The sequence below is a fragment of the Anolis sagrei genome, chromosome 3, assembly GCF_037176765.1.
Source record: "Anolis sagrei isolate rAnoSag1 chromosome 3, rAnoSag1.mat, whole genome shotgun sequence".
Classification (NCBI taxonomy): Eukaryota; Metazoa; Chordata; class Lepidosauria; order Squamata; family Dactyloidae; genus Anolis; species Anolis sagrei.
In genome coordinates this window covers 144,843,725-144,857,765 of record NC_090023.1, presented here as the reverse complement: position 1 = coordinate 144,857,765, position 14,041 = coordinate 144,843,725, and the positions used below count along the sequence as shown (strand labels likewise).

General features: G+C 41.6%; 1 protein-coding gene across 5 annotated transcripts in view; it reads right to left on the bottom strand.

The window, feature by feature from the left end:
* The window catches only part of ENOX1 (ecto-NOX disulfide-thiol exchanger 1), a 527,672-nt gene that overhangs the window by 297,208 nt on the left and 216,423 nt on the right, over window positions 1-14,041 (bottom strand). The window lies entirely within an intron of this gene.

Below are 14,041 nucleotides of genomic sequence, written 5' to 3'. Positions count from 1 at the left end.
ATCAGAGGTAACATTGTATTTCTGTGTAATTTTTAAGACTAATTCCGTGAGGCGGATGCTTGGTTAATTCCAGATGACATGTTGTACTTCCTAACTACTGCTTCACTTTAACCATTTTGCCACACCATAAACCAACAATGGAAATCGGCTTCTAACAGTAAGCTTGTTTTAAAGGAATAGTCTCAACCATTTGAGCTAAAACTCATTTGTACACATGATGAAAATATGGTAAGGCAGACAGGAGGGAGAACAGGAGACTACTTTTTTGTTTGCAAAAGAGTTTTGCACTCGTCCTTTGTTATTTTAGAAAAGGTGGGGCTAAGACCGAAGTCAAGGTTGTCACAAGGGTAGCCAGCCTTGAATATTTTCCTCCTCATCCTCTGAGAGCATCTCTAATTACATTCACCCTGCTACTTGAAAAAGAAATCACATTTCTCTTCTTTCCCAAGGACTGAGAAATGCAATGCCACCAAAGTACAAATATTTCCTTGAGGGAACGACATCTGGATTCACAGCAACAAATGAACAAGAATACATCAGTTGCTCTATAAACCGATCATCTGGAAAGCCTGATACAGCTGTTTTTGTAACTTACCACCAGATTGAGGGGAGGGGAGCTTTGATCTAGGCTTTTCTTTGGGGAATCAAAGCAAAGATGATTTACTTAGGTTTAAGTTTCTTAAAAGAGTGATAGAAGAGGACAATCAATGTTCATTAGCGCACAATGCTGGTATATCTAAGATGCACATTTGAAATGGAAGGGGTGAGGAAAATGATGCTAACTACATTACTTACTGCTTAAACAAGCCATAAGCAAACTTTTTTGACTTGGGGCTGCACTGTGGGCCCGGTTGGGAGGGGAGGGCCGGGCCAGGAGGGAGGGAGGCTGGGCACACGCTAGGTGGGGAGGGCCCGGGAAAGGACAGGCCAGGAGGGGACAGGGCAGGGCCTGGATCATACTCAGGTTGTCCTCCCAGCATAAGAACAGGGTTGCTCATAAAATCCTCCTTCTCATCCTCCTCCCTTATCCTCAGGCTGTTCTCTTGGTATTATGCCGGAAGAATAGCAAGACAGGCAGCAGCTGAGTGTGTTCTCGATGGCTCTCAGCCACTGCATGCCTTCCTCAAGCCATCCTCCCAGCATAAGGATGGGGTCGCCCACACTGTCCTTATGCCAGGAGGAGGATGAGACACATGATGGCTGGGAGCATTCCAGAGGGCTCTCAGCTGCTACGTGCTTTCCTCCCCCATCTTTTTGGCATTAGGATGTAGCGGGCCACTGTGTCCTTATGCCAAGAGGACAGGGAAAATGATGCAGCCACCCTGGATGCAGCCACCCAGGAGGCTGCCTCCAGGCCCTAGGTCTTAAGATTGCCCATGCCTGGCTTAAATTGATAATACAGGGGGGAGACTAAGTGGGAAAGGAAGTTAACCACAGCCCCAGTGAATTTTAACTACTTCTCAAGAAAAGAAATACTGCCAGCAATGTAAACTTTCTTCCCAAGATACTTGACAACTATGGGCACTTCCACACAGCCCAGTATCTCAGAATATCATGGCAGAAAATCCCACAATATCTGCTTTGAACTAGGTCATCTGTGTCCACGCTGCCATATATTGAAGTTCAAAGCAGAAAATGTGGGATTTTCTTCAGCTGTGTGGAAGAGGCCTAAGGTATAGGTTTCATCAGAGCCACGTAGGCTCTGATGAAACCTATATATTATGGCTGAAAAGTAAACATCTACATACCTCCACCCTGCTGTTAATAGGGTTTTTATAAGACATAGCAGCAAGGGACTCATATAGTGCAAGAGGTAGCATGGCATTAATTCACACAGCCAACGCACTGCCATATTTCCAAATAATTTCAAATATCATCACCGTTATGTCCGCTGTGTCACCTTTTCTGTGAGCAGATACCTAGATTGCCACTCTATCCATTGAATAGATGGGGAAAATTATTTCATTGCTTCTGTACTTTTTTGGATTCTTTCTGAGAGCAATGGCTTGATACAAATGTTAACTATATACAGAATAACATTTTTTCACACACAGGAGATGCCAAGTGGACTGCTGATTAGGAATATAATGAACCTGTGCCACGGGGAAATTCAAGCAGAGTGCTTCAATATCCTTTAGAAGAACTCAGAAAAAATACCATGAATACTTTAATCAGGGATGGAAGGATGGTGCTTAAAAGAAGAAACACCAGGTGTTCAATTTCCAACAGTTCTTAGGTCCTATATGCTGTCTCTTTGTAGGTGTTTCATCTGCATATCAATCAATACACAATGATGCTAACCAGCCCCATACTCTGTATCTTCAGGGAATATCTTCATGTGGCTTACTTGCGTAGTTTCTGCCCACAGGCAGATGGAAGGGCTGGTGGAGAGAAGGATACTACCTGTGCCTACAGAGACCATAAAAGTAGGTCCACATAAAAACATTGTGAGCAGAATGTGAAAGGCATTAATAAGCCTTGCAAGCACAGCCCTAACCTGCCATTGAGTAGTTGCTCTGCATATTAATAGAATATTGGTATAGGACTCTTCAAGCAAAGAAAGAAACCTGGGGCACAGCTAAGCTGATGAAGCAGTTGGGACCAGTAAGGAAAGGCTGGCCAGAGCTTCCCTGGATCCCTTAACATACCATGAGGGAACATAAGCAAAATCCTTTCTGTAGCAACGTGTCAAATTCAGTCAATACATTGAAGTGGCAACAAAATCTCTACACCACCATCACTCACCCAGCCTAAGACTGGGTGAAACAATTTCATATGCTTAGTTTAGCGCTGTATGTTGAGCATACAAAACTTCACTGTATCAGCAGCAGCATCACAAAAGCATCACAAGTTCACTTATCTTCCACTGACCTTCTTCCAAATCCCCATCCCCTGGTTTGTTATGATATTTGGCCTTTTGCTATTAGTGCCATTCAAATGTTTCAGGGATACTGAGGCAATGACTTCTTCCGCATATATCTCCACCCATCCACTCACTGCCAAAGTCCTGCCATTTTATTGAATAATTACTCATGCTATTAATGCACCCTGTCTTTACACAAACTATTTCAAAACTAATTCAAGAACAAAGTCATTGCCATACTTAACTAATTAAAAATTAGTTACTTGGAATTCACTCTTTTTACAATAAAACAAACAGAACTAACATTACATATCAATGGATGCATTCACTTCTTTTGCACAGTAATTGTACATTTTAGTTATTTTTATAGAGGTTGCCATATTAAATAGTGGAGAAGGAACATCATACAGTTAAATTCCTGGCTTGTATATGTTGAAGCAATATAGTGGATAGTGTATTTTGTACCATATACACCATTATTCTTTTATCCTTATTTTAAAAAAAAACCATAGAAGTATTTTAGTTGCTTTAAACATCTATAACTACAATGGTAATTGTGCATTATTCGTGGGTGTTGAAACTATAACTACTGTATATACTCATGTATAAGCTGACCTTGTTTATAAGTCAAGAGCAAGACTGGGAATCAAAATTATAGATTTTGATATGACCTGTGCAGAGGAGAAAGTACCAAGGCCACCTCAGGGGGGCAACTGCTCCGGACTACCACCACTTCCTCGCCCAAAAAGGCCAGAAGTAGTGCTACAGTAGAAAGAAGAGAGAGAGAGGTCAATGCTTATTTCCCATTCCCCCAAGACAGACTAAAGGTTTGTCTTTCCCTATTCTATGATTATCTGTCAGGGGTATTTTGATGGTGCTTTTCCTGCATGGCAGGGGGTTAGACTAGGGTTTACCTGAAGTGATTCTATTTCAGGTAAAGGAATAGTACCATTGTGATAAAAATTATGGTGCAATATTCATACTGATCAATAGATATGTCAACCCAGGTTTTGAGGTGTTGATTTTTTAAAAAAATAAAGTTTCTATCATCAAAGTATTTTATAAAGTGCTGTTTAATGTCTTTATAAGGCTCAACTTTAACATTAGTTGCTCCTGTCCCAGAAGAAAAAGAAGAAGAGGAGGAGGGGGGGGGGGAGGAAAACTTTATTTTTATACCCTGCCTGCATCTCCCCGAAGGGATTTGGGGCACCTCACATGGGGCCAAGCCCAAAACAACATACAGTTTAAACAAAGCAAATAAAATACTAAAACAGCATAAAAACAATATCATAAACAATAATAAAACAAGCATCATAGCAACAACCAGAAATACTTCTAGTCTCATTAGTCTCATGGGGGGGGGGGGACTAGAGCAGTTGTGACAGGATTATTGTAACTTTACGTTCAGTAATCAAATACAGAAACTTGATTTTAGGCCATGGGTAGGGACCATCTATCAAAGGAATTGTCGATCAAAAGCACAATGGAATATCCACATCTTTAGTTCCTTCCTTGGGAAGGGAGTTCCAGAGATGAGGGGCCACCACCAAAAATGCCCTTTCTCTCGTCCCCACCAACCACACCTGAGACAGGGGTGGGAGCAAGAGAAGAGCCTCCCCAGAAGATCTTGTGGGCTTGTAGGGGAAGATATAGTCATGAAGATAGGCAGGTCCTGAACCATTTCGAGCTTTATAGGTAATAAATTCTGCACCTTGAATTGGGATCGGAAACTTATTGGCAGCTGGTGGAGGTGTTTAAACAGGGGGGTTGACCACTTCCTGTAACTTGCTCCAGTTAACAATCTGGTTGCCGACCTTCGCACCAGCTGTAGTTTCCAAATCATCTTCAAGGGCAGTTGCTCATACAAAAGTTGGAAGGATCATACTATTGGGTAGGAAAGGGTGCAAAGGGATGGAAGGAGCCACATCATTACCTCCCTTCTCCTATAACTCAGATGCCACTGTTTGCTTGTCTCTTGATGAAGATAAAGTGCTGAAAGTGAGAACCAAGCAAAAGGTGTCTGAAGCAACAGAAGGGTGCCACAGAACATAAGATGGGAAAGGCAAGAGCTTAGTTGGTCTTGGGAATTTAGTCCTCCTCCTCATACCCCGGTAACTAGATGGGGGCACAGAAGTTTTTCAGCCCTAATGGCTGCATTCATTATTGACCAAGGGGGCATATATAAATGTAAGTTAAACCTCTCTTCTCCACTCATTGCTATGGTGTGGCGGATGTGAAAATCCCAGGTGATTCCTCTAATGATCTATGTAGTCAAGGAATGTATTTTTTCCTCTGCTCAAAAGAAAGGGTGGGATCCATCCAACAGCAAGGGTCAAGCTGAAAGCAGCCAAAGAGGGCATAAAGTCTCAGGGCTGCCAGCTGCACACCTTCTGAATTGTATAGTAAAAAGCTTACTTGAACAGAGCTCTACAAAGGAAGCCTGCCCTTTTTTAAAAAAAAAATCCCTCAAAGCACTTTCTCTTTGCAGTCATAGCCATGACCTCTGGGAGCAGGCGATCCTCTCTCCTCCTGCTCCACCAGTCTACCTGTCAACCATATGTCGAGAGATGACAACATATTGGTATGTATTACTGAAGCTATTTGTAGCAGAAATAAAGTCACATATGGCTCCAAAACAAAAGCAGGGAAGCGGGGGAGAGATGCCTCTTGGGATGTGGCAATTCTTCAACTCTCCCAAACTCAGACAAAACATAACCTTGAAATGAAAAAGAAAGGGGGCAGAGAACCATATGTCACAAAGAAAGAAAAACGATGCCTGCTTAGACAGCTTCAGCGCCTGCGTTTACTTTGCGCCTCATATTTATTGCACTAACAGTGCTGACATGGCAGCATTTTCCGGACTCCTCTCTGTATTTCAATTTAGGGATCTCGACATTCACAGGATTTGTAATTACACTATAAAGACATTGATGAATGCAGCTGGAAACCGAGATGCATTTTACAACTTTTCAAAGGGAAAAAGTAGTAATTCCCTGTGTGCGCGTATGTATCTATTTTAAATAAAATCTGGTTGCAACCATTTTTAAAGGTCTACAATGAGAACCACTGGCTTCCTCCTACTTTTTTAAAAAAAATTCTGACTTAATTTAACTTACACCATAGGCTTCTGACACAACTCCTATGTGTTAAAGATTGCATTTATGATCACTGGTTAATTAATCTCAGTTTACTTGTGTTATAGGACTGTAGAGACAAAAAGGGAAAACAAAAACAATTGCTTTGATTTTTTTAAAAAAAAATGTTGAGCATTGTCTTGTGAGCCCTAATAGGCCAGAAAAAAAGCTTAATGGTGTAACATTAGAAAATGCTGACCATTTCCACTACCTTGGCAGCCACCTCTCCACAAGAGTCAAAATTGACACTGAAATACAATACCGCCTGAGCTCTGCGAGTGCAGCATTTTTCGAAATGAAGCACAGAGTGATTGAGGACCGGGACATCTGTAGGGATACCAAGATGCTTGTTTATAAAGCTATTGTCCACCCAACCCTGCTATATGCCTGTTAAAAAGTGGACTATTTACAGACATCACATGCAACTCCTGGAATGATTCCATCAGCGCTGCCTCCGAAAAATCCTGCAACTCTCTTGGGAAGACAGGCGGACAAATGTCAGCATGCTGGAAGAAGCAAAGACCACCAGCATTGAAGATCACCATCGCTCAAAGCAGTTGAGAACAGAAAACGGAATGTTGGAGGACAGGAAAGGAGATTTAAAGATGGACTCAAAGCCAAAATGCAGCATAGACACCAAAAACTGGGAAGCCCTGGCCCTTGAGCACTCTAGTTGGGGGTCACCTGTGACCAGCAGTGCTGTAGAATTTGAAGAGGCATGAATGGAGGGTGAAAGAGAGAAACATGCCAAGAGGAAGGTACGTCAAGACTGGGATCGCCCTCCACCTGGAAACTGATAACCTCACTGTGGGAGAACATGCAGGTTAAGAATAGGACCTACATACCCACTGCCAGGACACCGAATTTGGAGTAAAATCTTACTCAGACAACAAGGGATCGACTAAGTAAGTAAAGTAAGGCCATAGGACCTGAACCATCTAGTGTTTTACAGGTCATAACTAGCACTTTGAATTGTGCCTGGTAACAGACTTGCAACCAGTGGAATTGCTTCAACAGGGGGTTGTCCTCTCCCTGCAGCCAGGCCCACTTAGCAATCTGGCTGCAGCTCTTTGGACCAGCTGAAGTTTCTGAGCACAATTTATAGAGGCAACCCCATGTAAAGTGCATTACAGTAATCCAGACATGGTTAAACTAAGGGATGTATCAAGCAACTGGTGCAGTTTGGGACAGACTTATGGTGACCATGAAGTCCTGAGCCACTCCCAACAGGGCAGTCTCAGCATAGATGTTGAAGTCTCCCAGCACTATTAGCCACTGAGACTCTAACACCAAGGCTATGCCAGGTTGTGTGAGTATAGCTTTCAAAGGGGCAAAAATTGATGCCTTTGTCCTCCCTGGAGTTGCCTACCCTGGAACAGACAAGACCATGTGAAATGAATTAGTCCTCTGACATAGTGTATGACAGCTAATTTTCCAGAGTTCTTCACTGTTAGCCATCCCAAATGAAACATCACACATCAGAACAATGTCACTTACTCACCAACATCTGACATAGCAACCGTATCTGTGCTTAGGAATGTCTTCTCATTATGATACACCCAATTAGTAGACATAACACGCGCGAAATTGCCCCTGCACAAACTGCCCAGAAGACAATGAAAGCAGCACAAAAAACAAATCTTTGCAGAGTTTGGATGTTTGGAATATTGGATATTTTTGTTTAACCTAACTGCAGTTACCAGGGAGACAAGCTTCACCTCTGAATGCTCACTATACTTAACAGAAATCGAAATGTCATGCGGAAGGTTATGTGCTGCATGCATTAGAAGCTAATCTCTGAGCCCTTTGGGCCAAAGCATACCTGCCTAAAAGCCTTCTTGGCTGCCTGGATCCATTAAAAAATGCTAGGAACAACAAAAAAACTCTAAGCCACTTTATCTTAATAGAAAAATTAAGTGATCTTTTGCTAGGTCAACTATGAACAGCAAAGAAAAGCCTGATTTTACCTAAAAGCAATTAGGAACACCAGAATTTACGCAGGAAGATTTAGGGCCTCTATTCTCTGCCACTACTGCTCACAGCATGTTTAAAGGATTATTTAAGAACCCAGAAGCTGGCGCCTGGTGATATTTCTTACATTTCTGAATGCACCTTCTAACGACAGCCGGCTGATGTAATTAAAGACTCATTAGTCTTCCATCAATTAAATATGGTACAGGATTCAAATGTACCCCCCCCCCTTCAAAAAAAACATACTAGCAATACATGTCATGGAACACGTTTTGTGAGTGTGTGAGTTCATGCTATTGTGAACAAGTCATAGAAGTCAACAATTCTCACAGTATACAGTACACAAAACTAACACAAGTGCATGTGGGGTTCTGAATAACCCCTGTGAATCTAGAAAGACATATGTACCCCATCATTATAACAGCTCCTTAGCAGCATGCTACTTGAGAAGTCTTTTGTCCAGTTACCATATTTGACATCAGCTGTGTGTGGTAGAGGAAACAAAATAGCTGGATGGAGTATATCCTTCATGGAGATTTCTGCCATTGTATCAACTGGTTGACACAACAGCTTTCCTATACCTGTTCTGACTAACATACTAATTCAGCTTAAGGACAAATGTACAGAACCTATCTTTTTTGTATTGTAGTTTGTGCATACTCCAGGAAATAAAGCCCAACTACTCACTGGAGGGAAGGATATTAGAGGCAAATATGAAGTACTCTGGCCACATAATGAGAAGACAGGAAAGTTTGGGAAAGACAATGATGCTGGGGGAAATGGAAGGAAAAAGGAAGAGGGGCCGACAAGGGCAAGATGGATGGATGGTATCCTTGAAGTGAATGGCTTGACTCTGAAGGAGCTGTGGGTGGTGATGGCCGACAGGCAGCTCTGGCATGGGCTGGTCCATGAGGTCATGAAGAGTCGGAAGCAACTGAACAAATAAACAACAATTGTAGTTTGTTTTTAAATTGCTTATTTTATGATGTTTTATATTTATTATTGATGTATTTGGACTGCTCTTTGTATGATTTTAATATGTGGTAAGCTGCTTTGGATCCCATGAAGGACAAAGAGGGGTATAAATAAAGATTATGGTGGTGGTTGTTGTTGTTCTTGCAACTTGGGGACCACCTGTAATTAAATAACTTGCAGTTTAATGACACTCATAATCACCCATAAACAACCCAATATTCTCAACCAGCTGCCTAAGGCAGTCATCTATAACTGAGAATTTATAGACAGAGAAATCAATTAATAACATTAAGGGGAATTTGGTGTAGCTGGTTTTTCATTGAACACCAAACCGTGATTCACATCTGTATCGCTGCTGAAGACTTCCTATAAAATGGAGTTGTGGGAGACTAGGGATATATCTACACTGCACATTTACAGCACATTGATTTCACTACCCTGGAAGTTCAGTGAAGAGTGGGCTGGATCTCTCAGGCAGACAATTCTAAGCAATTCATGAATCTAAAAATATCAGGATTCTGTAAAGCTGAAACCTTGCAAAGTGGTCTCAATTACTGCTAGATTTGTGTAATGAACATGGGTTTTCTTTTTACATTTTCATTACAATTAAACTGTGTCCCTTAAACATTAGTCATATTTCACACTCCTTTGAGGTTTAGAAGAATTAAGGGACCTTTTAGTATGATTTCAGAGCTCCTAGTGGCGCAGTGGGTTAAAGCACTGAGCTGCTGAGCTTGTTGACCAAAAGGTCACAGGTTTGGAACGGCGTGAGCTTCTGCTGTCAGCCCCAGCTTCTGCCAACCTAGCAGTTCAAAAACATGCAAATGTGAGTAGATCAATAGGTACCGCTCCGGTGGGAAGGTAACGCCGCTCCACGCAGCCATGCTGACCACATGACCTTGGAGGTGTCTACGGACAACACTGGCTCTTCGGCTTAGAAATGGAGATAAGCACCAACCCCCAGAGACAGACATGACTGGACTTAATGTCAGGGAACAACCTTTCCCTTTACCTTAGTATGATTTCAGAAACAAGTCAAAATTTGGACATTCTGCTTAGTTATTATTTTTAAAAGACATAGCCAGGTTGATCCTATGAGAGTGCAGTACACACCTGTGTAATGCATCTCCAGTAGTAAAGGTAAAGGTTTCCTGACATAAAGTCTAGTTGTATCCAACTCTGGGGGGTGGTGCTCATCTCCATTTTTAAGCCGAAGAGCCGGTGTTGTCAGTAGACACCTCCTAGGTCATGTGGCCACCATGACTGCATGGAGTGGCGCTACCTTCCCTCAGAACATTCCATCTGAACATTAGAAAGAACTTCCTGACTGTGGGAGCTGTTCAGCAGTGGAACTCTCTGCCCCAGAGTGTGGTGGAGACTCCTTCTTTGGATGCTTTTAAACAGAGGCTGGATGGCCATCTGTCTAGGGTGCTTTGAATGCAATTTTCCTGCTTCTTGGCAGGGGACTGGACTGGATGGCCATGAAGTCTCTTCAAACTCTATGATTCTATGATTCTAGAAGCAGTACCTATTGATCTATTCACATTTGTATGTTTTCAAATTGCTATGTTGGCAGAAGCTGGGCCTAACAACAGGAGCTCACCCCACTCCCCAGATCTGTACCACCAAACTTTTGGTCAGCAAGTTCAGCAGCTCAGTGGTTTAACCCGCTGCAGCACTATATATTGGATATGCATATATTTTAATGCATTGTGGTGTATGAGAAATACTAGGAATTGGGGAAATCTGCAATATACAATATCCAAAGAGAGATAATTAACATTTATTAGCACAAATGATCAGGGAGCTTTTCAACTTCTCTTAGGGGAATAAAAAATGAGTCAAAACAAAAATGCCTTTCTAAGTGTGTGGCATGAGGCTGTCTTGAAGGGGGACAGGACTCACAAAGAAAGTCATCTCTAAACTAATTAGGTAGGTGAGACCTTGTGTAACCAGAAAGGCATTTTGCAGTGTTTGCTTATTTAGAAGCAGAAACACACAGAGACAAGCAGCAGCCTCTTTCTGTCTTTTCCCACTAAAGCTGTACAAACCAATCATTCTTCCTGTCTCCTTGCAGACCAGATATGCATACAGAAAGCGGCTGACATTTGCCCATATTGAGATGTCAGGAGGAGCAGTAAAGCTGAAGCATGTCAACTGCTTGTGTTTCTGGGATTTTCCCCCCACCCTCCCTCATCTCCAAGAAGCTACTGACCTTTCCATTTTATTTTAATTATTATTTTAATGCCACCAAGTGCTTGTTTGCAGTGATATGCTCTCAAAGATTATATTCTAATAGGAACTCCGCAATTGCTCTTTGTATACAGGAAATACGATGTCTGTTGCCAGGAGAAGCTCTTTCCTTATATCACAGCACATGCAATTTCCTCGCTCCTTTGCTGATACAACATCACTAGGCAACATTGTTTGGGAAGCAGTACCTGGGTGACTAATCGGCATGAGCTCAAAACATTTAGACTCCGAGCCTAGAGATATGTTGATGAACAAGGATCTGAAATTCTGTTGCATTGAGCCTTCAAAAAGTCACAGGGCAAAGATTTTGAGCCTACTCAAAGGTCATTGAAGCTGAACTCAAAAATGCTAAGGATTACGCTTCTTGAAGACAGATTCAAATGAAAGACAAGCATTCAAAGGGTTGTGGGTAAAAAGCCTAGTAGTTAGGTTTCTGCAAAGTGAATCTGTGACTTCCAAATTATTTGTTGACTTGTGGTGTTCTCATGAATTTCATAAGATTTTCTTAGGCAATGAATACCCAGAAGAGGGTTGCCAAATAGCCTGCAGCATCTAGTATTCCCTGGCAGTCGTCCTCCCTGATTAATTTCCAAAATCAGATGGAATCTGGTGGTTTCAGAATATTTAAGTAAAACCGCTTCGGACAGTGGTTTCAGGACATGGCTGAAAAGCCTGAAAACAGGACTAATGAAAAAATGGGAGTGGGAATGCACTGCAATTAATAATGGAGAAATTCAATACAAAAATATTTATTTATTTACTAGCGATCCCCTGCCATGCGTTGCTGTGGCCCAGTCTGATGAGCTGGAAAATAAAATAATGAGAAAGTGTTGGTTTCTAATATATGTAATGTCTTGATGCTTGTGGGTAAACAGTATTTCTTGCTGTTTCTTTGTCAGTGTTGATGTGGAGATTGTCTTGTTTGCCCACTCTGGAACATGCAACATATAATTGTCCTTCTTTAGGGGTCCCTTTCAAATCTATGATACTATATCTGTGTGTGTGTGAATCATATCTATCTATCTCTATGGCTGGATGGCTCTTTGTCAGGAGGACTTTGATTATGTTTTCTTGCCCTGGTGAAGGGAGTTGAATTGAATGGTCTTAGGTATTTTCTGTTGGTCATGGGGGTTTTGTGTGGGAAGTTTTCCCTAATTCTGTCATTGGTGGGGTTCAGAATACTCTTTTATTGTAGGTGAACTATAAATCCCAGTAACTACAACTCCCAAATGTCAAGGTCTATTACCCCAAACTCTATCCGTGTTCATATTTGGGCATATGAAATATTCATGCCAGGTTTGGTCCAGATCCATCATTGTTTGAGTCCACAGTGCCCTCTGGATGTAGGTGAACTACAACTTCCAAACACAAGGTCAATGCCCACCAAACCCTTCTAGTGTTTTCTGTTGGTCATGGGAGTCCTGTGTGCCACATTTGGTTCAATTCCATCACGGGTGGAGGTCAGAATGCTCTTTGATTGTAGGTGAACTATAAATCCCAGCAACTACAACTCCCAAATGACAAAATCAATTTTTGAGTGATGGTCACTCCTTGGGTTAGTAGGTGTCTTGTGGCCAAATGTGGTGGCAATTCATCCAGTGGTTTTTGAGTTGTGTTAATCCCACAAGTGAACATTAAATTTTTATTTATATAGATTTACCACACTTGTATCCTGCCCTTCTCACCCCGAAGAGGACTCAGAGCGGCCTTACAAAGGCAACAATTCCATGCTACACACATATATAAAAATAAATAAACAAATGCATTAAAACCCAAAACAAATTAAAAATACCCAACATTAAAACATCAATGAACATTCAGAGGCAAGCTATCTGAACGGCCGCCTCTTGCGATATCAGGCTGCCCAGAAGTTATCTACAGCAGAGGCCTTGCCCTCCGGGCTGAGGCTGATGAATGAACCATCATAGAATCAAAGAGTTAGAGGAGACCACATGGGCCATCTAGTCCAACCCTATGCCATGCAGGACAATCACAATCAAAGCACTCCCAACAAATGACCATCCAACCTTTGTTTAGAAGCCTCCAAAGAAGGAGCTTCAATCACACTCCAAGGCAGAGAGTTCCACTGTTGAACATCTCTTATGGTCAGGAGGTTCTTCCTAATGTTCAGGAGAAATCTTCTTTCCTGTAATTTGAACTGATTCCTCCAGGTCCTAAGGGAGAGCATTCTCTGCAGCAGCACAGTAGTTGTGCAGATTTTTAAAAACCTTTGACGCAGAAAAGCAATCAAGAAATACTCTAATAAATAAGTAACAACAAGTGGGATTGGCAATGAAACACCGCAATACCGACACCCTTCCCAATGTACTCTAGGAATGCATCACACAATTTCTTGCTGCAATGGGGGCCTACATGACCACTAAGACAAAAAAACAGATTTTTAAAAACTCTCCATACAAAAAACTATTATGTCAGAGAGAAAGGTTCTAACGAAGCTTTCTTTTTAGCATCTAGTTTTCTATGTGTAATGCTTGAGCACTGGAACATGTGAATTGCCAGCTGAGGAGGTACAAGCAGTAATATCTACATTCAAATAAAATCCTTTTTTTCCACTTCATAACCCAAGTTTTACCAAGTTAGCATAATTACATTATATTATTGTCTTCACAATCATAATATCTCCCCTGCCAGGTAAGTATATGTTTAAAATAAGCTCTGACTGCGTGATTTCACCGATTGTTCTTTCTGTTCTTAATTTATCTTATATGTTGTATTTTTCATGATGAATCTGGATTTGCAGGGTAATAAAGAATTGCTTGCTTTTGTTATTGTTCTGGCAAGATTTATGACAACAGTGCTATTAAAGTGAGAGCCAGCAAGGTAT